The following is a 24,833-nucleotide window of genomic DNA, read 5'->3' on the forward strand; positions in this document are numbered from 1 at the left end:
CTAATTTTTTGTATTTTTAGTAAAGACGAGATTTCACCATGTTGGCCAGGCTGGTCTCAAAATCCTGACCTCAGGTGATCTGTCCACCTTGGCCTCCCAAAGTGCTGGGATTACACGCATGAGCCACCACACCTGGCCATACATTTTAAATTACTTCTGATCTATGTGGTTACTTTATCTAAAAAGAATTTTAAATGTTACTAACATTTTAAAGCAACATACCAAAAAAAAAAGTTTTAATCTTTGTAATTAACTAAAACCTACAGAACTAGGAGAAAGGAGTGTTAATCAAAAACTTAGCCAGTCTTTTCCATCCAGTATAATTGTCACTGTATAGGAACAATTACCCAAGATTTACATTCATTCAACAAGCATTTATTTAGTACTTACATGTCCCAGGCACTACACTCAACCAAGGAGAGACAATGATGAACATATCTTACAGACTATGTCCTTCCATGTCACCACCTTTAGGCTCAACTAGAAAATGTGCTTCACAATTAATCCTAGTTTTGAATGGATTTTCTCCTGACATTGATACTAATACATGGAAAAAATTTTATTAAGAAGCATAAAAATATAATGCTCTCCAAATAGCAGTATGATGGCTATGTTTTTATAAATAACCTAGATGGCTAAAGGTTCAACCAAGATCCTTTGGGAACTTCTGGGCAATAATACAAGGACAGAGGCCACTAGGAAGTTTGGCCAGAGCTGGCTCTTTTCTCGTGCTAAGGAAGTCAGTTTAAGGAAGGCCACACCAGGTCCCATCTAAATGTTTTGGCCAGCCTATGCCCCATGGGAAAATCTCCCTATGCAAGACTTTGGATCAGAAACAGAACTATAAATAACCTCCATCAGTGGCAGGCTTAGTGGCTGTGTATGTAAAATAAGTTGCAGAAATACCATCATTCAAACAGATTTATGACAAAACCATGCTTACAGTCATCTCAAAGCCATGAACTCACCAAGGTAACAAGATGCTGAAAATGTATATAATCAGAATTACAATTCATTAAACAAACAGCTAGATTTAATTGTCTTTTTCAAATATAAGTCTGAGATTTTTTTACACTGAATCTTCTTTCCTTAGTGATATCTTTTAAAGAACTTAGAAACAATTTCAGTTTTACACAAAGATAGAGAGCTAAAGACGAAATTCAAGTTCAGTATGAAAAAAGAAATCACGCCTCTTCACCTGCCCCAAAACCATCAATGATTTCTCAATACCTACATAAAAAGGGTACAAATTCTTTAATTAGGCACTCCAAGACCTAGACAAGTCAACTCCAACCTCAATTTTCAAACCCATTTCTCTGTATACCAATCTACATATACACCACTCCAGGGAAACTGAACTATTCTTTCTTATCTAAATACACTCTTCACTTCCGATTTTTCTTTTTCTTTCTTTCTTTTTTGTTTGTTTGTTTGTTTGTTTTTGTTGTTGTTGTTTGTTTGAAATGGGTTCTCACTGTCATCCAGGCTGAAGTGCAGTGGTATGATCTCAGCTCACTGCATACTCAACCTCCCAGACTCAAGCTATCCTCCCAGCTCAGCCTCCTGAGTAGTTAGGACTACAAGCACCCACCCACATCTGGTTAGTTTTGTATTTTGTATAGAGATGGGCTTTCACCATGTTGCCCAGGGTGGTCTCAAACTCCTGAACTCAAGTAGTCAGCCTACCTCGCCCTCCCAAAATTCTGAGATTATAGGCATGAACCATTGCACCTGGCCATGTTTTAATTTTTTTCATCATCATACTTATGCTACAAGTTTAGAAGCTTTAGGCAGTGGCTCATGCCTGTAATTCTAGCATTTTGGGAGGCTGAGGCAGGCAGACTGCATGAGCTCAGGAGTTCAAGACCAGCCTGGGCAACCTGGTGAAACCCCGTCTCTGCTAAAATAAAAAAAAATTACTCAGGCATGGTGAGGTATGCCTGTAGTCCTAGTTACTCAGGAGGCTGAGGCATGAAAATTGCTTGAACCTAGGGGGCAGAGGTTGCAGTGAGCTGAGATTGCGCCACTGCACTCTAGCCTGGGCAACACAGTAAGACTCCATCTCAAAAAACAAACAAAAAAAGTAAGTTGAGAAGCTTTAGGAGGGCATGGCCTGTGTACGACTGACCTCCCTTCCCTGCTCCTCCTCCCATATAACAGGAATTAAATGAGTTAATAGGGAGTGTTAATGCTTCTAAAAATAAATTATCCAAATCATGAGATTATTCAACATCTCATGGTTCTTCTGCTAAGTAATTCATCACCACTAAGGCCCAAAGTTAAAGTTTGAATAGATGTAGACAGCTCTATTACATCTGGGCAAGGAAGTCAACAAAAATCTTTTAAAATCAAAAGAAAACTTTTTACCTGAATAAGCTTCATTGGTGGTAAAATACTCAAAAACAACAGAAAACCATGAACTGAAACTAAAAATGTAGGGGAAAAAAGACTGTGCTGCCAAACTTTATAACGTCCATGACACTATTCTTTTCTCCTCCAGCCAAATCTTTTCTTCGAAAGATAAACGTTTTCCATTCCATATTCATGAGTAGTTATGAAAATAAAGTAGCATATACTATGGCAGAGGGTTTTAAATTATTAGATTCATCAAATTAAAGTTGACTCAAAAAATATATTTTGGCCTTGATGCTTTCCAATGTGCATATCACCTCATTAAAACATCTGTTTTCTACTCCAACATTTCAGAATCAGTAAACTTATGAAAAAACAGAATGCTCCACCATACCTTTTCCTTGCAAGAAGTGGTGGTAGTGAAGAGGGAGAGGGTGGTAGTGAAGAAGACAATAGTGAAGAAGAGAGAATTAAATATTGATTTTCCCCCCTCCTGTCTGCAGCACATTCCTTAACACTACAAAAAGAGGCTTGAGTTTAATTCTCAGTTCAATGAAGCCTGAGAAGCCAGCTGCTGAAACAGAAATTCATCTGGGAAACCAGCAATCCTTTGTGTTGCCCGCCACTCCATGGGGTCTTCCTAGGTGAGGGGGATGACAGCTCAACTCCTCCTTAGGAGTTGTACCTTAGGGTACCACAGGTGGGCTCTTGGAAGGGCTCTTCCCAGCTAAAACTACGTTAGATAATCAAATCAAAAATTAGTAAGCAAGAAAGCAGAGGCCAAAAAAACCTGCTCTCCTAGGATTTTTGGATCAATTCTAAGTACTTTCCTTCTCCTATTGCCAGCAGCACCCATCAATTCCCATAGTAACCAGCCCACGGCTTTCCAACCAGCCCAAAAGAGAGGCAAGTAAGCTGCACGCAGAAGCACATGAGAGGATGACCCAAAACCCAGGCGCCAATGTAACAGTTACTTGGTAGCTTAAACACTCCAATTGTACTTCCGTGCTTCCTTAATTCCCAGATTCCCAGATGGCTCTCTTCTCTTTCCTGTCAACCGGATGTTGAGACAAGGAAGAGGATTTTTTTTCTAGAATTCTGCACAAACCATTTTTCTGTTTTCTGGTGCAATTTCTGTTCATGTCTGTTTGGTACTAAAGCAACCATGGTCCCTTTACCACATGTGCAGAAATGTATAATGTTGAATCCTCTGGAATGAAAGTAAAAATTGCAAAGATATGGGGAGTGATATTTTGAGATCTGGGAATAAGGATGAAAAAGGAATGAAGAACAAAAGGTGCTGCTGATGTGGGTGGAGACGATCTTAGTTTTGAGAACAGGATTCATTATGTGGGCTGGTCAGGAGTAGGAACAAGAGCAGGAAGGCCACAGGGGATTGAGAGTACTTCTGTCCCCAACCATCAAGGTCATGGAATCAGAGGCCAAGACTCATTACAGTGATTTTCAACAGGAAAAGAGGGAATTATTGGAACTAGGGTGAAATGTGGGTGATGATTAAAGAAGTTTGAGAGAGAAAAAAAGCATACCTAGCTGATTCTAACATCTAAAGAATTACTATGGCGACGAGAGGTTTTTTTTTTTCTTTTTTTTTTAACTAAAAAGTAAGGTAGAGAATCAAATTACAAGTGCCTAGCATAGGCTCTGAACCAATACTGAAAGCTTTCACATCTTCGGCAACAGAATTTAATGGCTAAAATGAAAGGAGATAAGGAGGGTGACAGAAGATGCTGCAAAAAGCAGTACTAAGTCACTGCCCACGTTTCCCTTAGGAAGACGCTGAGTAAACAACTATAGGGTTACAGAGCGAGCATGAGTACATTTTAAATTTCAATAGATACTTCCAAATTACTTTCTTTTGAGGATCCCACAGCGATATGGATAAGCTCTCTAAACTTTTACCTACTGTATGCATGACACTTTGCTAATTACAGAATACATAATAATAAAAGACCCTATCTTATTCAGCATCACTAAAAGTACAGGAAAAACAGGAATGTTTGTGGTGATAGAATTAGTATGATAAGTAACTGCCATCTGTAGTATCAGTAATGAAATATTTGTAAAATAGGCCAGGCATGGTGGCTTACGCCTGTAATACCAGCACATGTTTTAAATATATAATAATTTAAAAGGTCTGAAACTGGTTCATGAACAGGCTATCAAATCAATGGATACAACAAACATTCTAAAAAGACTTCAGGAATTTGATAAGATAAAATGTGACATCAGTGTAGAAAATATAAATTGCTCAATAAATGATGTTGGCACAACTATACAGCCACATGTAAAAGAGAATGGGTTACCAACTCACATGAAAATAAATTCCAAATTGATTTAAATTCTTAAACACTAAAACACACACACATACACACAAAAGTATTAAAAGCAAGAGATATTTTTCATAATCTTGAAGAGCTTAAGACCTAAGTAGGACATAAAATCCCAAAACCATAAAGGAGAATAGTAATAAATCTAATGGTCCAAAAATAAATGCATATATAGCAAAAATTACCAAAAATGACAAAATGCAAGCCCAGTGGAAAAAACTAGCAGCCCCTATCACAAAGTGCTAATTTCCTTTTTACATAAAAAGATTATTTCCATAGACAAATTGGCAGAGTCAATTCACAGAAAGGGAAATTATTCTTAAGCACATGATAGTATGTTCAACCTCACTTATAACAAGAAAAATGTACAGAAAAATAGCGATAAAGTTCCGTTTTTTTTCATTTATGAAATTTTTAAAGATCAAATAGTTAAATCAGACACTACCTGCAAGGTAGAGGTAAAACATATACATGGCTAAGAGGAGTGTAAAGGTATACAAAGTTTAGCAATAAAGATATGAATATAAATATTCTTCGACCCAGAAATTCCTCCATATAAACTGCATATGTGCAAGCTCAAGGACAGCCACTGTAGCAGTGTTAATAATATCAAAGTCTGGGCCAAGCGAGGTGGCTCACGCCTATAAGCCCAGCACTTTGGGAGGCTGAGGCAGGCAAATCACCTGAGGTCAGGAGTTCCAGAGCAGCCTGGCCAATGTGGTAAAATCCCATCTCTACTAAAAATACAAAAATTAGCCAGGCATGGTGGCTGGTGCCTGTAATTCCAGCTGCTCGGGAAGCAGAGGCAGGAGAATCACTTGAACCTGGGAGGCAGAGGTTGCAGGCAGCCTGGGTGACAAGAGTGAAACTATGTCTCAAAAAAAAAAAAAAAGGAAACAAAGTCCATTATTAAGAGACTAGGTAAAAACTGGAATAAAACAGAATGAAGGCATAGTACAATATGCTACCATTTGTGTAAAAATAAATTTTTACAAAGCATACATATTGATGCGCACGGTGGCTCATACCTATAATCCCAGCACTTTGGGAGGCCAAGGTGGGAAAATCACTTGAACCCAGGAGTTTAAGATCAGCCTGGTCAACATAGGGAAACTCTGACTTTACAAAAAAAAAGAATAAATTAGCATGGTGATGCACACCTGTAGTCCCAGCTACTCAGAAAGCTGAGGCGGAAGGATCACTTGAGCCCAGAAATGCAAGACTGTAGTGAGTTTTGATTGCCCCACTGCATCAGCCTGGGCGACAGAGCAAGATCCTGTCTCAAGAAAAACCAAACAAACAAAAGAACATACATATAAATGAAATGTGGCATTTCTGGATTGGATCCTGGAAAAGAAAAAGAACAGAAGCAGAAAAACAGGTGAAATATGAATAAAATTTATATAGCTTAGTTTCACTGTATAACCTTGAAATATTATTCCATGGGCATGTAATATCTCATTGGAAAACATAAAATTTAGCCCTTAAAATCTAATTATTATGTGGTTAAACTAACTTCATCCAGGATATTCCTATCCTTCTATATATTGCTGATAAGAAACATCAAGGGTGTATGTGTTGCTATAACACTTTTAAAGTACATCCATTATGAACCGAACATACAGGACATCTGTCTCATCTATTAGATTTCAGGTCCTTAACAGTAGAGGTGCAGGTCCTTAACAGTAGTGGTTATGTCAAACTCATTTCTATACTCAAAGAATCTGAAAAATATTTACCACAGAGAGTTCAACAAATGAAAGCCAAAATTAATAGGTTCTAGTCCAATGATCCAATTTTTAATTAGTGAGAAATTTTGTATTCCAAATGTCTCAACAATTCTAAGGGTTTCCTTTGATCCTTAGTCACAATGACATGAAAGAGAAAAGCAAAGGACAAAGAGAAGTGAAGTAATTATCGCTAAGGATTTAAGTAGGAAAATAGAGAGGCATTTTAAATATACTACCTTCCAACTTTCTAAGCATTTTGCTCTGTTCTAACGGCTGTAGAGAATATAAAGATAGATGATATATAATCCTTACAATAAAATTTGGACATGATTCATTTAAAGTCAACACTTGAAAAGGTGAAAGTATGAAACTGCCTTGGATTTTCAAGAATGTTTTCCATGGGGAAGCTATTAAATGCTTTTCAATAAGGAGCTTTTGCACCTTATTTTGTAATGTAAGGATGTGATAAAACTCTGATTTTAACAAAGTTTTGGTCTTCTATGATGTTTTCTCCAGGAAAAAAATCTCACAGACAGCATGTTTAAGAAGTCCAGAAAAGTGCTAAGTGTGGGGGCTTACAACTGTAATCCCAGCACTTTGGGAGGCTGAGGTGGGAGGATCCCTTGAGCTTAAGAGTTTGAGACCAGCCTAGGCAATATGGTGAAACTCCATCTCTATAAAAAGTACAAAAATTAGTTCAGGCGTGGTGGTGCACACCCGTAGTCCAAGCTATTCAGGAAGCTGAGGTGGGAATATTGCTTGAGACCAAGAGGTTGAAGCCACAGTGAGCTGTGATTGCACAACTGCATTCCAGTCTGGGAAAGAGAATAAGACACTATCTCAAATAATAATAAGATTAACAATATCCAGACAAGAATCTACCCTCAAACCCCATTGATAACCTAATTTTCCAAATACAAAATCCAAAAGATAATTCAGGAAATATAGACTCTGAGTTCCCTGAATGAGTAAAAAGAATACAGCTAAAGTTTCTCCCAAAACATTAACAGTGCTCTCTAACTCCAGGAACTCAGAGCTCTAAGCCTTAGCTCTAACACTATACAGCTAGGAGAAGAGAAGTAGGAAGAGGAGAAGGGGAGAGGAAGGGAGGGGAGGGGGAGGGGGAGAAGAGAAGGGACGGGAGGGAAGGGGAGGAAGAAGAGGAAGAGAGAAAGGGAAGGAGGGAAGAGGAGAGGGAAAGGAGGGGAGGGGAGTAAAGGAGAGAAAAGGGGAGGGGAAGGAAGGGGGAGGGGAGGAGAAGGAAGGGGGAGGGGAGGAGAAGGAAGGGGGAGGGGAGGAGAAGGGAAGGGAAGGGAGGGGAGGGGAGGAGAGGGGAAGGGAGGGGAGGGGAGGAGAGGGGAAGGGAGGGGAGGGAAGGAGAGGGGAAGGGAGGGGAGGGGAGGAGAGGGGAGGGGAGGGGAGAGGGACAAGGAAGCACCACCTAGACAGACAGGCCTTGATGAGTTTCCCCACTCCAATTGATTACCATTTATCACCTCCTTTTAGTCAATTCTATTTCTACATGGCTGTCCATACTTTGTTGAACCTAAGCATAAAAATAGACAATTTCCCAGTATCTTTGGGTCTGCATTCTGAAAGCGCCTGTGTACACACATTAAATAAATTTGCATGCCTTTTCTCCAATTAATCTGCCTTTTCTGAGTTGATTTTCTACCAAATCTTCAGAGGGGGCAAGATGAGCTCTCCCTTGGCCCTTACAGTTCATTCATGTTAAAGATTATGAAGTCTTCTAACTTGGCTTTCATGTGATTCTTTTGTTTTGTTTAGTTTTGTTTTTTTTTTTAAGACACTGTCTTGCTCTGTTGCCCACGCTGGAGTATAGTGATACAAAATCACAGCTCACTGCAGCCTTGACCTCTCAGGCTCAAGTGATCCTCCTACCTCAGCCTCCCAAGTAGCTAGAAGTACAGGCATGCTCTACGATACCTAGCTAATTTTTGTATTTTTTTGCAGAAACAAGGTCTCACTATGTTGCCCAGGCTGGTCTTGAACTCCTGGATTCAAACGATTCTCCTGCTTCAGCCTCCCAAGTGCTGAGAGCCACCACACCCAGCCTCATGTAATCTTGTATGTGCTAGTTAGTCCACATATAACTACTTCTGTGAGTTACCTTTAGGAGCGTATACTGCTACTAGACATTTTTACTTTCTTTGCCACTTTTCATAGTGTGGAAGAAAGACAGCGGCACTGGGGAAAGTTGCAAGAATATTTACCCATATGAAAAGACATAAATTACCAGTGGGTGGTTTTCTTCTAATTTATTCAACATAATTCTCAGCTCTAGACTACTAGCTTGAAAGGTGATTACATGAAAAGCAGACCAAAGGTCTGTGAGTAGGAGTTAATAGAGCATATTGTGCATTTAATTATCTCATCAACTGAAACTGTCCCTTTCGAAATACACAAATAACACTGGGCTGCTAACAAATCTGTTCTAAAGAAGTTCTTTTTCCCCAAATAACAAAAAATATCATATAAGTGTATATGATATTATCTCTACAGGACCTGTATATGACCTTTATAATATCAATAACAGGTTCTTCACATTTCCACAGTGAAGGATAAAACTGAGTTGATCAAGACATGAAATAATACCCATCTTTAAGGATGAACCAGAAAAGCCTCCCTGAGGAAATGAATTTGAATGTGTTTCAAAGGGAGGGAAAGGTGAGAGATGGTGAAAAGGGAAATTACAAGTAAGGAAAATGCCCTTTGCAAAAGCTGCCCCTGTGATTTCTCAAGAAGCAGAATCCCAACGTGATCCCATGACTAAGAAAGATACTAGTTAACCACAAACAGAAGTGAGAGAATTAAATGCTACACATTATGTGACACTCAGTCTCAGTTTTCTCATCTGTTATAGGAGAAGGCTGGAGTAAGTGATTTCTCTGGTCCCGCTCAGCTTGTTTACTATGAGACACCTGCACTGGGAACCTGGTGCTCCCAAAAACGCTGCTGTGCTCCTAGCTTCTTAGACCCATTTGTTAGATGAGTAGAGTGAGTCTCAGAATACTGATGAGATGTCCAGCTAGATTTTAGAGATAAAATGGAATAGACACAACTATCATGGAGAAAGAAGCTGCATCTGAAGACTGATAACTAAAAACCAAAGCTTCTGAAAATAATTTATTCATAAGTATTACAGTTTTTTCTTTGCTTAAAAGATCAAAAGGAAGAAAGAAATATTCCCCATCATACCAGACAACCATGCAAAAAAAAGGCAGGGAGTGGGGAATAAATACCATTCCTTACTTTGAAACCAACAGTCCTTTAAGAGAAACTAGAGGAGGTGGTGTGCGTCTTTCTGCCCAGCAGTGGCTCTCATTTAATTATGTATTCCCTCTGCCTGTGATATCCATAATGAGGCAGGTGTGATGCCGAATATACAACACATCCCTTAGCCATTAGAACACAGATTAGCAGTTAACTAAAGAGGTCTTCCAAACTTCAGAAGCACTTAAGACAACCCTCACACCTAGCGTTACCTCCAATGCATGGATTCTAAAACTAGGTGTTACTTTCACACAAAATCTCAATGGTAATTATAATAATTTACCTGCAATTATTCAATAGCAGAATTCTTTATTTCTAAATAAATTCACATCTGGTAGTAAAATACAGTGCAATAAATAAAACTATCCTTAAACTTCAAACCCAGGTATTATAAGCTAATGAGGTCTATCTATTTGCAAATAAGAAGTCAAGTCTTCAAACATAGCTCCTACCCTGTACCATTTCTCCACACAGAAACATACCGGATTAAAGAACCTATCCTCTGCTGATGGAAGCCACTCCAATAAAACAATTAGAGAGTGTCTATTACAATATCCCATGACCTGACAACTGCACAGAAACATGCCCATATACACAGGGCCAAGGACAAGATGTTGCCTGCAGCCTTGTTTATAATCAGGAACTATCAGGAACAGCCTAGAAGTTCGGCAATGAGAAAAATGGAAAAAAAAAAAAAAAAAATCAATCCCCATGACTAGGCAGCAGTTGAAAAGGATGAACTGGGATTATATGAACCAACATGAATAGCTATTCAAAGCACGTTGTTAAATGGAAAAAAAAGTTACAGATATTAAATACAATGGCAATTATGTGAAGTTTCTAAAATACAAAAATACAATGCTTTTATATTATAAATGAAAATAAAAGTACCAAATCAACAAACTGTTTACCAGGATGAGGGAGGTGGAAGTACACAGGCACTCAAACCTTATAGATGGACTCATTTATTACTTCCATTAAAAAAATTAATTTTGAAAAAATGTCTCACAAGAACATAATTTTATCAAGTGATTTAGGATTAAATAATATGGTAAAATAAAAATAATATCTCAGCACCTATTACTTAATTAAAATGAAATTGAGCAGCAGGTTCTGGGATGACCATAGAGTAGAAAACACCAGGAATCTGTCTTCTCAACCCAGACAATAGATGCACTGGCTGAATCTATCCAAAACCACTAATTTGGAGCTGTGGAACCTATGGAAAACTTGCAACTTCTAGGGGAAGGCTTGAAGAGTACATTGAGGTTACTTTCACTTAATTTTGACTCTTCCCATAGTAGCAGCTACCCATCATCTACCCCAAGTCCTGTGGCAGGCAGCTGTGCACACATTCCTAGAGCAGTCTGCACACAGCTGGTAGTAGCCAGGATGGGCAAAAAGGACCCTGTCCTCTAAATATCAGGGATCTGTGCTCTAATGGCTGACTGCTGCTTCAGATCACAAAGTTGTTGAACCTCCCCTCTTGCAGTAAGCCCCTCTGTTTTGGCCAAAGGGACTTAGAGCATTTAACAGGCCACAGCCCTTCTCCCCAACCCCCCTTCAATTTTCTCTTTCCGCCTTTTAAGGGTCAAAGCCAACCACATATATGGGGAAAATTAGAAAGTGACATGTATGGCCAGGGAAAGCTGCAGACCCAGAAAACATCTGAAGAGACCTTAAATTTACACATCAGATTGATCCTTAGCAGAGAGACAGCCTACAATAAAAATTAAAATAAACAGTAAAAAAGAAAAAAAAAAAAAAACAGCAGATCATAAGGAAGGGGGAGAATCTGATTTCCACAGTTAGCACATTATGAGATTAAAATGTCCAGTTTTCTGACAGGCAAACCGAGTACTGGAAGTTCCACCAGAGCATTTAGGCAAGAAAGAGAAATAAAAGACATTCCAATTGGAAAAGAAGTAAAATTACTTCTGTCCACAGGTGATATAATCTTACATGTGGTAATCCCAAAAGATTCCACAAAAAAACCTTTTAGAACTAATAAATGAATTCAGCAGCATAGCAGGAGACAAAGTCTCCATAAAAAATCAGTTGCATTTCTATATACTTATCAATGAACAATCTGAAAAGGACATTATGAAAAAGCATCAGAAGGATAAAATACCTAGGAATTAACCAAGGAAATGAAAGACTTTTACAATGAAAACTATAAAACACTGCTGAAAGAAGTTAAAAGAAAATAATTAAATAGAAACACTTTCCATGTTCAAGGACTTAAAGGCTTGATATTGTCAAAATAGCAATATTACTCAAAATAACATAAAGATGTAATACAATCCCTATCAAAACCCCAATGATATTTTTGAATAAATTCTAAAATTTACATGAAATGTCAGGGGACCCAAATAGCCACAATAATCTTGAAAAAAAAAAAAAAAAAAAAAAAAAACAAAGGAGGAGGACTTATACTTTCTGATTTCAAAACTTACTACAAAGCTATGGTACTCAATACGGTACTGGCATAAAGACAGATTTAGAGACTAGTGGAATAGAATACAGAGCCCAGAATAAGCTTTTGCATATATGGTGAAATGATTTTTGACAACAGCGCCAAAATCATTCAATGGGGAAAGGACAGTCCTTCCAACCAATGGTGCTGGGAAAACTGGGTATGTAAAATAATACAGTTAGATAAACACTACTTACAAAAATTAACTCAACGTGAATCAAAAACTTAAATGTAAGGCCTAAAACTACAATGCTCTCAGAGGAAAACATAAGACAGCTTCATAGCACTGGCTTTGGCAATGTTTTCTTAGATATGACATTAAAGGCATATATAACAAAATTAAAAATAGACAAACTGGACTTCATTAAAATTTTAAAATTTTGTGCTTCAAATGGCTATCAACAGACTAAAAAGGCAACACACAGAATGGCAGAAAATATTTGCAAATCATATTCATATGTCTGACAAGGAATTAAGACCACAACTATATAAACTATAACTCAACAAAAAAACAACCTGATTCGAAAATGGGCAAAGATCTTGAATAAACATTTCTCCAAAGAAGATATTAAAATGGCCATAAGCACATTAAAAAAATGTTCAACATCACTAAGCATTAGGGAAATACAAATCAAAATTATGAGGTGCCACCTCATACCCATTAGAATGGCAACTATCAAAAAAACAGAAAATACGTGTTGGAGAGGATGTGGAGAAATTGGAATCTTTGTACACTATTGGTAGAAATGTAAGATGGTAAAACCACTGTGAAAAAAAAGATTATGAGAGTTCCTCAAATTTTTTAATAGAATTACATATGATTCAACAATTTCCTTTCTGGGTATTTACCAAAAAAATTGAAAGCAGAGTCTCAAAGAGATACTTGTAAACCCATTTTCACAGCAACATTCTTCGCAATAGCTAAAAGGCGGAAGCACCCAAATGTCATTCATTCATTCAATGGATGAATGAATAAGAAAAATGTGGTACACACATACAATGGAATATGTTTAGCTTTGAAAATAAGGAGATTTTTACACATGCTACAACATAGATGAATCTTCAGACATTATAATAAGTGAAATAAGGCAGTCACAAAAAAGACAAACAGTGTATTATAATTACACTTATCTGAAGTGCTTCAAGTAGTCTAAATCACACAGAAAGAAAGCAGAATGATGGACATCAGGGCCTGGGCAGAGGTAGGAGTGGGGAGTTACTGTTTAATGAGTACAGAATTTCAGTTTTACTGAAATGAAAAGAGTTATGAAGATGGATGGTGGTGACGGTTGTACAATATTATGAATGTATTTAATAGCAATGAACTATACAGTGAAAATGGTTAAGATGGTAGCTGTATTTTATATTTTTTAAAAAGGAAAAAACAACAAAGTTAAAATAACTACAAAAACTCAAATCAAATGGAAGAAGACAAACTACCATACGAACAATTATCACATCATAAATGAAGGTGACTCTGTCTACTTAAATGGCCCCATGAAGCTTCAGCTGGTATAATTAATTATTATTGGTTTGAGCCTACACATACAATCTCTTTCCCACACTACAACTTTGCTAATAACGGAAAGCGGTCCTTATATAGAACTGTTAAAAATGTTAGCATCACTAAATAAAAATGTCATACTCCATTTTCATGACTAAGAATCCTTTCCCACTGTATTGGGATTACAGAAGCCTAATTTATACGGAAATAAAAGCTTAACATTGTAATAAAGGTCAGTAACAATAATAATAAGGGTCCCCTTCTTGCAGTAAATCTCCAGAAAATCAGGGCCTGGGTGAGCACCATTTACCTCCTCTACTTTCAGCCCTGTCAAGGAACCACCAGGCAGGCTGTCTTTTACACAACCATCTTCTACATTCCCCAGGGAAAACAAAATGGACTTTCAATCCAGGGAATTGCATCCCCCATATTATAGCCAACCACAATAGCTACTAGAGTAAAAAAGAAAGGAAGAAAGGGAAGGAGTCAAGGAGGAAAAAAATAGCCAATTTGCTGTTATAAATACATATCATTAATGTAAGCTTTACCTATTTTACTATTTTATTTTATAACTTTTTTAAGAGATAGGGTCTCACTCTGTCAGCCAGGATGGAGTATCACAGCATGATTATAGCTCACTGCAGCCTTGAACTCATGGGCTCAAGCAATCCTCCCACCTTAGACTACTAAGACGCTGGAACTACAAGCAAACATCACCATCCCTCCCTACTTTTTTCTCTCATTTCTGTAGAGATGGGGGTCTCACTATGTTGCCCAGGCTGGTCTCAAACTCCGGGCCTCAAGCAATCCTCCTGCCTCAGCCTCCCAAAGCACTGGCATTACCGGCTTGAGCCACCATGCCTGGCCAGATTTACTTTAACTATAATCAACTGCATCTTTCTCATTTTAGTTACTATAATCCCATAATATTTAACAGAAAATAAAAACTAATTGAAGAAGAGTAAATAATAGAAAAATGTCTTTATTCAATCATTAAGTATTAAAAGTAGCTCATAAAACAGTATGTGTAATATGATCTTAATTTTGCTTTTAAAACCTATCTTTGATCACACAGAAGAACAAAAATGAAAGAAAACTATTAAAATGACCCAGGACAAATGACCCAGTTTCTTCCACAACAAATACATGAAAAAAAGGGAGGGAAGTGAAAATGCTACAGATTAAGAAAGACTTAAAAAGAGACAGATGCTATGTGTTAAGGCTGCTTGGACCCTGATTCCAACAAACGAACTATAAAATGACAATTTTGAAACAATGGAGAAAACATGGACTAGGGCTTACATGACTAGTATACATAGTAAGTTTGTTCATGGTGATGACATTGCAGCTGTTTTTTAAAGTGTTTCTCTATTAATAAAAAATAACTGAAGTATTTACAAGTTAAATAGTACAATATCTGAAACTCCAACAAAAAAAACACAAAAGCAGGAGAAAGACAGAATGGAAAAACGCCCGTCTGTGACTGTGGAAGCTAGATGACAGGTACGTGGGGCTCACTGCACTTTTCTCTCTAATTATGTGTAGGTCTGGAAAATTCCATGGATAAAAAGTAAAAATGCTAGCAGGGGTAGTTACTTCTGGGTGGTGAAGACTGAATAATCTGATGGGAATTAGGTGATTTTTACTTTAATCTATGTGCCATTAAGAACATCAAGATTTTATACAAAGATGAGTTACTTTGGTTACCTAAAAATCCAAATGTTACTCCTTTAGTAGATAGATAGATGGGTAGATAGACAGGCAGGCAGACAGATGGCCTTTCAATGCCCTGTTCAAATGATGCCACCTTCATAGATTCAATCCTCCCTTCATAAATGCCTCAATGCATTTACTTATATTTCTACTAAAGGCCTTATGTTTGGTCATTTATTATGACAATTTTCAATTACATCTAACTCTCCTCTAGAAAAACAACTTGATTACGAGGGTGCATTTCTTTTTCGTATTTCTATCCTGGCTAACACTTAAGCAAAATGTTCTCTCTGTATAATTGATATAAAGTAATTATTTACTTAATCAACTTTTCTACTCATAAATCCAGGGAAGAAACAGTGTCAACAGAAACAGAATATCTTACCTTATAACTACAAAAGCTTTAAGGTTCTTTTCTGTTTTGTTTTGTTTTCTTTTTTGAGACAGGATCTCACTTTGTCATCCAGGCTGACGTGCAGTGGTGTGATCATAACTCACTGCAACCTCAACCTCCCAAGCTCAAGCAATCCTCCCACCTCAGCCTTCCAAGTAGCTGAGACTACAGGTGCATGTCACCATGTCCAGCTAATTTTTTTTTTCTAGAGATGGGGTCTCACCATGTTGCCCAGGTTAGTCTTGAACTCCTTGCCTCAAGACATCCTCTTGAGACTTCCAAAGTGCTAGGATTGAGCTATACCAAAGTGCTATGTATAAGCCATCACCCCTGGTCCAAAGTCTTCATTTCAGTCCAGAACCTGAAGGTTCCTACACAAAGACACATACTCATAAAATGCTACCTAGTCAACTTCTCAAAACATTTACTTTTCTGTTGACTGGAAAAAAACATTGGTCAGTACCAGACGAAGGTCAATCACTGAATTAAGTTATAGACTTGGAGAAAAAAAAAAAAAACCCTGAAAGAAACCAAAGTCTATTAGCTCTTCAGCAACCATTCACTGTTTAACCTACTGAAGGCTCATCCAGAGTGTCAATCAAACCATTGACAGGCGGAAACTATTACAGGTGGAATTCAAGGCTACTCACGTACTGAGACAGCAACAGTTCAGGAAACACCCCTGCCCTAAGAGGCTGATATCACACGAAGGGCTGCCCACCCATACCACTCGTGTTTCCCTTATCATCTACTCACTGGAGACCTTGGCCCATTTTTTGCAGATGTGAGTAGTAACAACCTTCAAGCCAAGGACATTCATCTCAACATTCTCTTGCTTATTAAAAATCTTATCCAAAAAGATACAATAAAGCCCTCCCCCCAGGAGCAGCAAAACCTCCAGAATGTGGCATGCTGAACTTCCCCACGTATAAGACTTTACCCACCATATGGCCTTAATTTTGCATACATGGTTTTGGTGAAAGGCACTTAAATACTAGTGAAGACATTTACAACTTCCTTTTACATATAAAATATGCTTAGGGATTGACAAACATTATAATAAAGTCCAGGTTTTAAAATAAAATCCCCATCACTAACAGTTTCCCAAACTCTTTGAGAAACATTAGAGATTCATGGTGAACTGGCAAATGCAAGCTTCTCCCAAGCTTTTTCTCCAGTTCTTCCCTGTAATCTGCTGTCTCAGAAGCCAGGTATTCAAAAATGCTTAAGCAACCCAACTTTTCAAGGCAAACAGGGGCAGGAGGGGTTGGGGCTGAGCTCCGTACAATCCCACTCTGATCTCCACCGACATCCACACAGTTCATGTTCTCTCTTCTCTATTTTCTGATTCCTCCCTTTAGACTTTTGTTCAAATCCACTCCCATTGGCAAATTTTAAATCTACTAGACAGTCAAGAAAGTGGGCAACATGGTACCATTATAAAATTACAGTATGATACTATTATAAACAATCATAACCATGCAGATCTGGGCCCAAAAAATGATCAGATATTAAGAAATAAGGCACACTCCTCCAGAGACAACTTAACTCAAATGTCTCTTACCATTTGCTCCACTAGAACGAGTTTAAAAGAGGCAACTCTATTTGGCATGGACAACTGCTCTCTTACGTTCTGGAGAACATAAAAATAAAAGAAGAGATGAGTGAGAATAAGTTGTTCCTAAGGAAGAGAAAAAGGGTCAACAGCACCAGTAAATAGGAAAGTGTCAAATCACCATTCTATTGGCTGATAAAAATGTTTGTTAGGCCAAAGGATTTCATATCATTTTCTTCTTTAAGAACAAAGAAATGGGCTTCGAATACTAAAAAAAAGTGTAACCAAATAATTCTGAAGTGACCTCAGGCCATGCCAAACTTAATTCAAGCTAATCACAGCCAAAGATGAAAGGAGGATGCTATAATCATCCCCTTGCTGCTATACATTTTTAATATTTTTATATTATATTATAGTTAGCGTTTAGAAAATCAAACTAGCACTGCTGACCCTTCAACAATATGGATTTGAACGGTGCACATCCACTTAAAAGTGGACTTTTTTCAGTAACAGTTACACCAAGTGTGTCTGCCTCTCCTGCCTCCCCTTCTTCCTCCTCCACCTCTGCCATTGGAGCTCGCAAGACCAACCTCTTCTTTCTCTCCTCTTCATCAGCTTACTCAACACAAAGACAATGAGGATGAAGACCTTTATGATGATCCACTTCCATTAATGAATAGCAAATATATTTTCTCTTCTTTAGGATTTTCTTAGTAACATTTTCTTTTCTCTAGCTTATATTATTGTAAGAACACAGTATATAATACATATAACATATAAAATACAGGTTATTCAACTGTTTATGCTATTGGTAAGGCTTCTGGTCAACTGTAGGCTATTAGTAGTTAAGTTCTGGAGGAGTTAAAAGTTACAGGCAGGCCAGGCATTGTGGCTCATGTCTTTATTCCCAGCACTTGGGGAGGCCAAGGGAGAAGGATCACTTGAGGTCAGGAGTTCAAGACCAGCCTGGGCAACATAGTGAAAGCCTGTCTCTATTTAATTTTTTAAAACTGTTAGAAATGTTTAAAGTGTGCTTATTCAATTCAGTGTTTATATTCTAAAATAATTCTGCTCAAAAAATAATTTAAAAAAGAAAAACTGATTTAATAAGGTACACATAAAACTACATATATACAAGGTTGTGTGTGTGTGTGCATGTGTGTGTATGTGTGTGTAGACTTTTCTTTCTTTTAGAGTATGGAAATTGTTTTAGATATCCGTTAAGTAGAGAAATAGCACTTAGGAAGGAAGTATACACTTAGAAGACCAAGAGCTATGTCACCAACAGGTCGGGAGAACTGTTGAGTCATAGCCTCCTCCTCTGTTGCCTGAGGAGACCTCAGTAAGTATGGATGTATAACAGAAGAATCTCCCACCTGACCTAACAGAGATGCCGTACCAGCATTACCAGATATCACTGCTATTAAAAGATATTTCAGTGGCCAGAGCTTCAAGTTATGAAACTATGCAACTCAATTCAAAAGGCAAGGTGTATTTAAAATACACACACACACACACACACACACACACACACACACACACACACAATTTAAGAAATCCTAAGAAGTAAATGAAACCCAAAAGGCTCTGTTTTGAGTCATGAGATCCATCAGTTCTTGCCATTGTCTAGACTTACATCTAGAGCTACATTGTAAAATCTTTATAGGCATGTGTCAGATTTCTGTGAAAACTTGGTTTAAATGTAAACTTCATATCACACTGTTAGTTTTGTCTTAATAAAACTATAGATTATAAAAAAGAACAAGACAAGGTGTAGTTACATAAACAGGTGCCTGCTCAAAACTGTCATATTGAAGCTTATAAACCAGGAGTTATTCTTAAAATACCATTAAGATGTCCAGGCACAGTGGCTCATGCCTGTAATCCCAGCACTTTGGGAGGCCAAGGTGGGGGCAGGTCACCTGGGGTCAGGAGTTTGAGACTTGTCTAACCAATATAGCAGAACCTTGTCTCTACTAAAAATACAAAAATCAACTGGGTGTGGTAGCACGCACCTGTAATCCCAGTTACTCGGGAGACTGAGGTGGGAGGGCTGCTTGAACCTTGGAGGTGGAGGTTGCAGTAAGCCCAGATCACCTCACTGCACTCCAGTCTGGGAGACAGAGTGAGACTCCATCTCAAAAAAAAAAAAAACTTATTAAGACATATGAGAACTGCACTGAAGGTACACATTTCTATAATATATAGCTATTCTGGAAGGGGAAAAAAGTATATCTAGAAAAGCAGCTTCTGGTCGGGCGTGGTGGCTCACGCTTGCAGTCCCAGCCAGCACTCTGCGAGGCAGAAGTGGGCGGATCACAATGTCAGGAGTTCAAGACCAGCCTGGTCAACATGGTGAAACCTCATCCTACTAAAAATATAAAAATTAGCCAGGCATGGTGGCAGGCACCTGTAATTCCAGCTGCTTGGGAGGCTGATGTAGGAGAATCACTTGATCCCAAGAGGCGGAGGATGCAGTGAGCCAAGATCCAGTCATTGCACTCCAGCCTGGGTGACAGAGCAAGACTCCATTAAAAAAAAAAAAAAAAAAAGAAATAAAAGCTTCAAAGATTGAGGTGAAAACCAGAGGGCCTTCAATAATATGCGCTGATTTTTCTTTCCTCTTGAAGTACCAGAGCAGGGCTATGCTCATAGAGCATTCCTGCAGGCTGTTCGCTTCACCATTAAGCAATTCTTGACAGTTCCAAAGATACTGTTTTCAAAGACAGTTTTTCAGTTGCGTTGCTATTAAAAACCTGGCCTTTTCAAATGGCTAAAAATTACAGAGATCTAAAAATCTTTTTAGATTCTATCTCTATTAAAGAAGAATGGTGCTGCCAATGGTCAACTAAATGCAACCCAAAAAAGCGTCCTAATGTACTTTAACAACATTTTCAGAGATAATCATTCCCAAATTTCCCTTACCGAAATTCAAGGAAAGTCACAAATAGCAAGCCACTTTGAAAGAAGTGCTCCAATTACCCAGCGCTTAGGCTCTGCACAAAGGTTTACAGAGGGGAGATGCTCATTTAACTTGACCATCCTTTACAGGATGCAGTCACTCCAGAAGAGCTGACTCCTTAGGCAATTTTCTTCTAACAAGGCAGCAAATAAGAAAAACCTCAAGGTCTTTGTTTCAGCATCTGGCTGAGATCAAGGTTAAGTATAATGAAACCTACATAACCCCAGAATTTAACATATGACAGTATTTTTGGCCTGTAGAAACTGTGTCTCCCTTAATCTGCATTAAGCTGTTATTTTCTCAATAAGAAAATATCTTTTTGCAATTGTTATAATGTTTAAGAAATGTCCCCAAAACTATTTGAGTAGGCCTAGGATAGAACTGGAATTCTGCCTAGGAGTAAGCCAGTACAGCCACTCTAAGAGCAACAGTAATACATATACCACTATACATCAGTTAAAGGGTAGATCATCCAATCATTTCTCAATAGTTCTGGATAATCTTGGCACCCCAAATTAGACACCAATGCATTAGAGTTAATAAGATTCTTAGAACATGTGTTGAAGTACAAACTCTCATCAAATTTTAAGAAATACAGAGAAGATTTTTAATGCATTCACTATGGAGGGAAAACATAAATATGTAACAGGAAACCAGAAAATTATATGAACTACTTCATCTGCAAAGATGACAACACTGAATTCCAGAATCAATGACTAAAACTGCACAAGCATTTCCTTCCCATCTTTTCCTTTTCCATTTCAAAAAGGGAAAAGCCAGTGGGCAGAACATATAGGACCATTTGATAAATCAAAATTCTGCTATAAATAGCAGGTCTTTTTCTTTTCCTTTTTTTTTTTTTTTTATTTCCTGAGATGGAATCTCACCCTGTCCCCAGGCTGGAGTGCAATGGCGCGATCTCAGATCACTACACCTCTGCCTCTCAGGTTTCTAGTGATTCTCCTGCCTCAGCCTCCCGAGTAGCTGGGATCACAGGCACCACCGGCACCACGTCCAGCAAATTTTTGTATTTTTAATACAGATGGGGTTTCACCATGCTGGCCAGACTGGTCTTGAACTCCTTACCTCAGGTGATCCACCCGCCTCAGCCTCCCAAAGTGTGGTATTACAGGTGTGAGCCACCGCGCCCAGCCAAACAGCAAGTCTTCTGAGAATGATAGTCTGAGTGACACTCCCTCCCCACAATGTGACTTTGGGACTAATCCACCAACTCACCTATTCCATTTCAAAGTTAGCAGTAAATCTTGCTTTTGAGTCCAACTTCAGGTAATCTCTCAAACCTAGATTAGAATAATTATGAACTTCATTAATATAGTAGTAGTAGTTATTTCCAAATTTTAAAAAACACACAACTATATCGCATAGTAAGTAAAAGGGGGGAAAAATCACCACTACTAATCAAATTACAATTCAGACTGGTCTCAAACTCCTGAACTCAGGTGATACACCCGCCTCAGCCTCCCAAAGTGCTAGGATTACAGGTGTGAGTCACTGTGCCCAGCCTCAACACACATTTAAATTGAAGCCAACCAACAGCCATTCCCACTTAAGCAACAAATTCTTGCTTGGCTACTCATTCAGTATGTACATAGATTTGCTACTCAAGTAACTCACCCTGGAAGCTGTACGTATAAAAGAAAAAAAAAGTGATTTTGATGAGTTGGTCTGTCACATGAGTATGGGAAATCACTATTCCAAAACACAGGGAGCAATTCTGTACCCCCAGGGGACATCTTGCAACAACTGGTAACATTTCTCGTCATCACAGGTAAGGGTACACTATTGGCATCTAATATATAGAAACCAGGGAAGCTGCTAAACATCTTACAATGCACAGGACACTCGCCTCCAACAAAGAATTAACCTGCCTAAAACAAAAACAGTGGTGAGGTTGAGAAACCCTGTTCCAAAGAAATCAAACATGCTTTTTAGAAATTCCACAATTCTCACACTGTTCATTTCAGATCAGATAATAAGCTCCCACATAGTTGGATTTTCTATGAATGTTAAACTTATTGGTTAAAAGAATCTGCACACATGCCCAATGGTCTTCCCAATCACATAAAATGGAAGCTAAGAAGAATAAAAACCATCAGAACTTAGTTTCACTCACAGATATTCCCAATTCCTACTGAGGACAAAAAGGGGAAGTTCCTCTTCCCAGCCTATCACCCTGGACATTAGGGCTCCCATCTTTTATTCAGCTAAATATAAAAGCACTTCAAACAAGACTTACCAAGGACCTATATCAAGCCGTCACACTATGATCTCATGTAATATAGCAGAACAGAGCTTGGTAAGACTCTACAACAAGCCTTTCCTACACTGCCATAATCAAATCATACAAACATCAGAAGAAAACTGTGGGTAAAATAAACCTGTAGGGAAGGAATGACCAATCTTTTTGACTTCCTTGGGCCACAGTGGAAGAATTGTCTTAGGCCACACATATAATACACTAATAATGGCTGATGAGCTTTAAAAAAAAATTGCAATAAGATTTCATAATGTTTTAAGAAAGTTTACAAATTTGTGTTGGGCCGCATTCAAAGCCATCCTATGCCACATGTGGCTTGTGGGTTGCAGGTTGGACAAGCTTGCTCTAAAGGATATTCTGAGAGTCAGATATCTAAGATGACAAAATCTGCTGTTTTCACATGACTGGCCTACAGCTTGCATCCACAGAATAGGTGAAGAAATCTATAACACTCAAAATACATACTTCGTTTTGTTCATCTTTAATTAATGAACTATAATTATATAAATAAGATATACCTGGCATCTGATGTGTACTAGTAATCCACTTAGGAACATGAATAAACATGCAAATTTTAAACTCAAGCAAAAGGATGGGATTTATGAACACACTTAGAAAGATTCCATCAGAATTACTCCATTCTAATTGAATAAGATTTCCATATGTGGCAAATGGGCTTATTCTAATCAAAGTCTGACTTTGTCTTCCGAATCCTCAGTGCTACACAGAAACTGCCCAAATCAGGCTCAACCACAGTAACTCGAAGCAGAAAGCAGGTCAGGGGCCATGGGTAGAGGGGCAGAGACCGGTGCTCACACCCCAAAGCACCAGAAGGTTTGGCACTGGAGGTAGAACCTGGTCTAGAGGCAGAACTCCAATCAGGAGCTCCCACCCAATGCAACCTCTGGACCAGCCAACTCCTTGGGAAGCTTTGCTGAATGCCATGCTTATCCAAAGCTGAAACAGAGTAGATGAGGTTAACATATGTTCTAGATTCAAGGTGCCTGTGAAATCAGTGTAGAGACTACCACACCTCCATTATAGAGAGAAGACAACTGGGGAAGGCAGCCCCAGTCAAGAGCTAGAAAAGTAATGACAGAGTCAAAGACAACTTTTCAATATCCATCAATGGCTAAGAGAACAAAGCAATGCTACAAAGAAAGGAAAGCCCAGAAATTACTAGGAAGGTTCAGAAGTAGTAAGGCACAATATAAAATTTAACCTCTACTCCCATTTTTTTCTAGATTTAAATTAGTTCTTAAGTAAAAACTCATAATAAAGTTTCAAAACATAAACATTTTTACCCTCTCTTAGCAGTAAAATATATTCGGTTCCAAAAAAGAAAGGTTGCTCAATTTCCTGTCAAAAGCAATCAGAAGGCCACCTACACTGTAAAAGCAGCAAGAAAAAAAAATAAAATGCTAAAGAAAAGTCTGATGTGTGGGTGTATACTAAGTGCAATGTAACTACCACCCTGAGTTTTTAAAAGTTCTTTTCCCCGATCATTTTGAGAAATATGAAAATTAGTATAACTGCTAAAGAGAAGTGTGACCTCCAACCTATTTAAGGAAAACAAGCCCTATGATGGATTTAAGTCTCCTTCAACTTCAAAAAAGGGAAAATCCTGAAACATATTAAAGATTTGCTTTATAAACTCCTAGATAATAAATTTTGTATAAAAATCAATATGGCTTATTAAAAAATAAATCCCCCCAAGCTAATCTAATTTACTGTTATTGAGGACACCCTCTTATCAAGGGACTGCAAGAATTGTATTTCTTAACTTAAATATTGATTTGACAACCCATGAAGACACAAGACAGGTGTTCTTCCCAGAAAAGTACATCCTACTGGTTCTTTGACCCCAAGGCCTAAAATTTATTCTTATTCTTCCTTTCCCTGCAATTCTAAATATAAAACTACTACATAGACAGAGACAAGCAAATGAAATGGCTGAAAAAAGGCCAAAGAAGTGATGACATCAGTGGTACCCATATAATCATTTCAGCCCTTGCAATATATGTAATCAGTGTATTAGAAATTTTTACAGGTTAGTTATCTTCATTTTTGAGGATTCTTCATCTCAGAAGTTGATCTTCCCAGTTGCTCAAGCCAAAAACCTACAATTCATTTACATTCTTCTTTCACACCCCACATCCATTCTGTCAAGAACTATAAATTCTACCTTCCAAAGACCATCTTGATTTCTTTACTTCTTTCCATCTCT

The 24,833-nt window shown here is 38.1% G+C and overlaps 1 protein-coding gene across 11 annotated transcripts in view; it reads right to left on the reverse strand.

The window, feature by feature from the left end:
- The window catches only part of SIPA1L1 (signal induced proliferation associated 1 like 1), a 398,250-nt gene that overhangs the window by 302,011 nt on the left and 71,406 nt on the right, over positions 1–24,833 (reverse strand). For 4 of the 11 annotated variants that reach the window (XM_032245717.1, XM_032245721.1, XM_032245715.1 and 1 more), the window contains exon 3: positions 21,565–21,629. The exons of the other annotated variants lie outside the window; for them this stretch is intronic. The gene's annotated coding sequence lies outside the window, so the exon portion shown is untranslated. The remainder of the gene's footprint in view (positions 1–21,564; positions 21,630–24,833) is intronic. 11 annotated transcript variants of the gene reach the window in all.

This window comes from Sapajus apella, unplaced genomic scaffold, assembly GCF_009761245.1.
Source record: "Sapajus apella isolate SASKATOON/1434 unplaced genomic scaffold, GSC_monkey_1.0 scaffold59, whole genome shotgun sequence".
Taxonomy (NCBI): domain Eukaryota; kingdom Metazoa; phylum Chordata; class Mammalia; order Primates; family Cebidae; genus Sapajus; species Sapajus apella.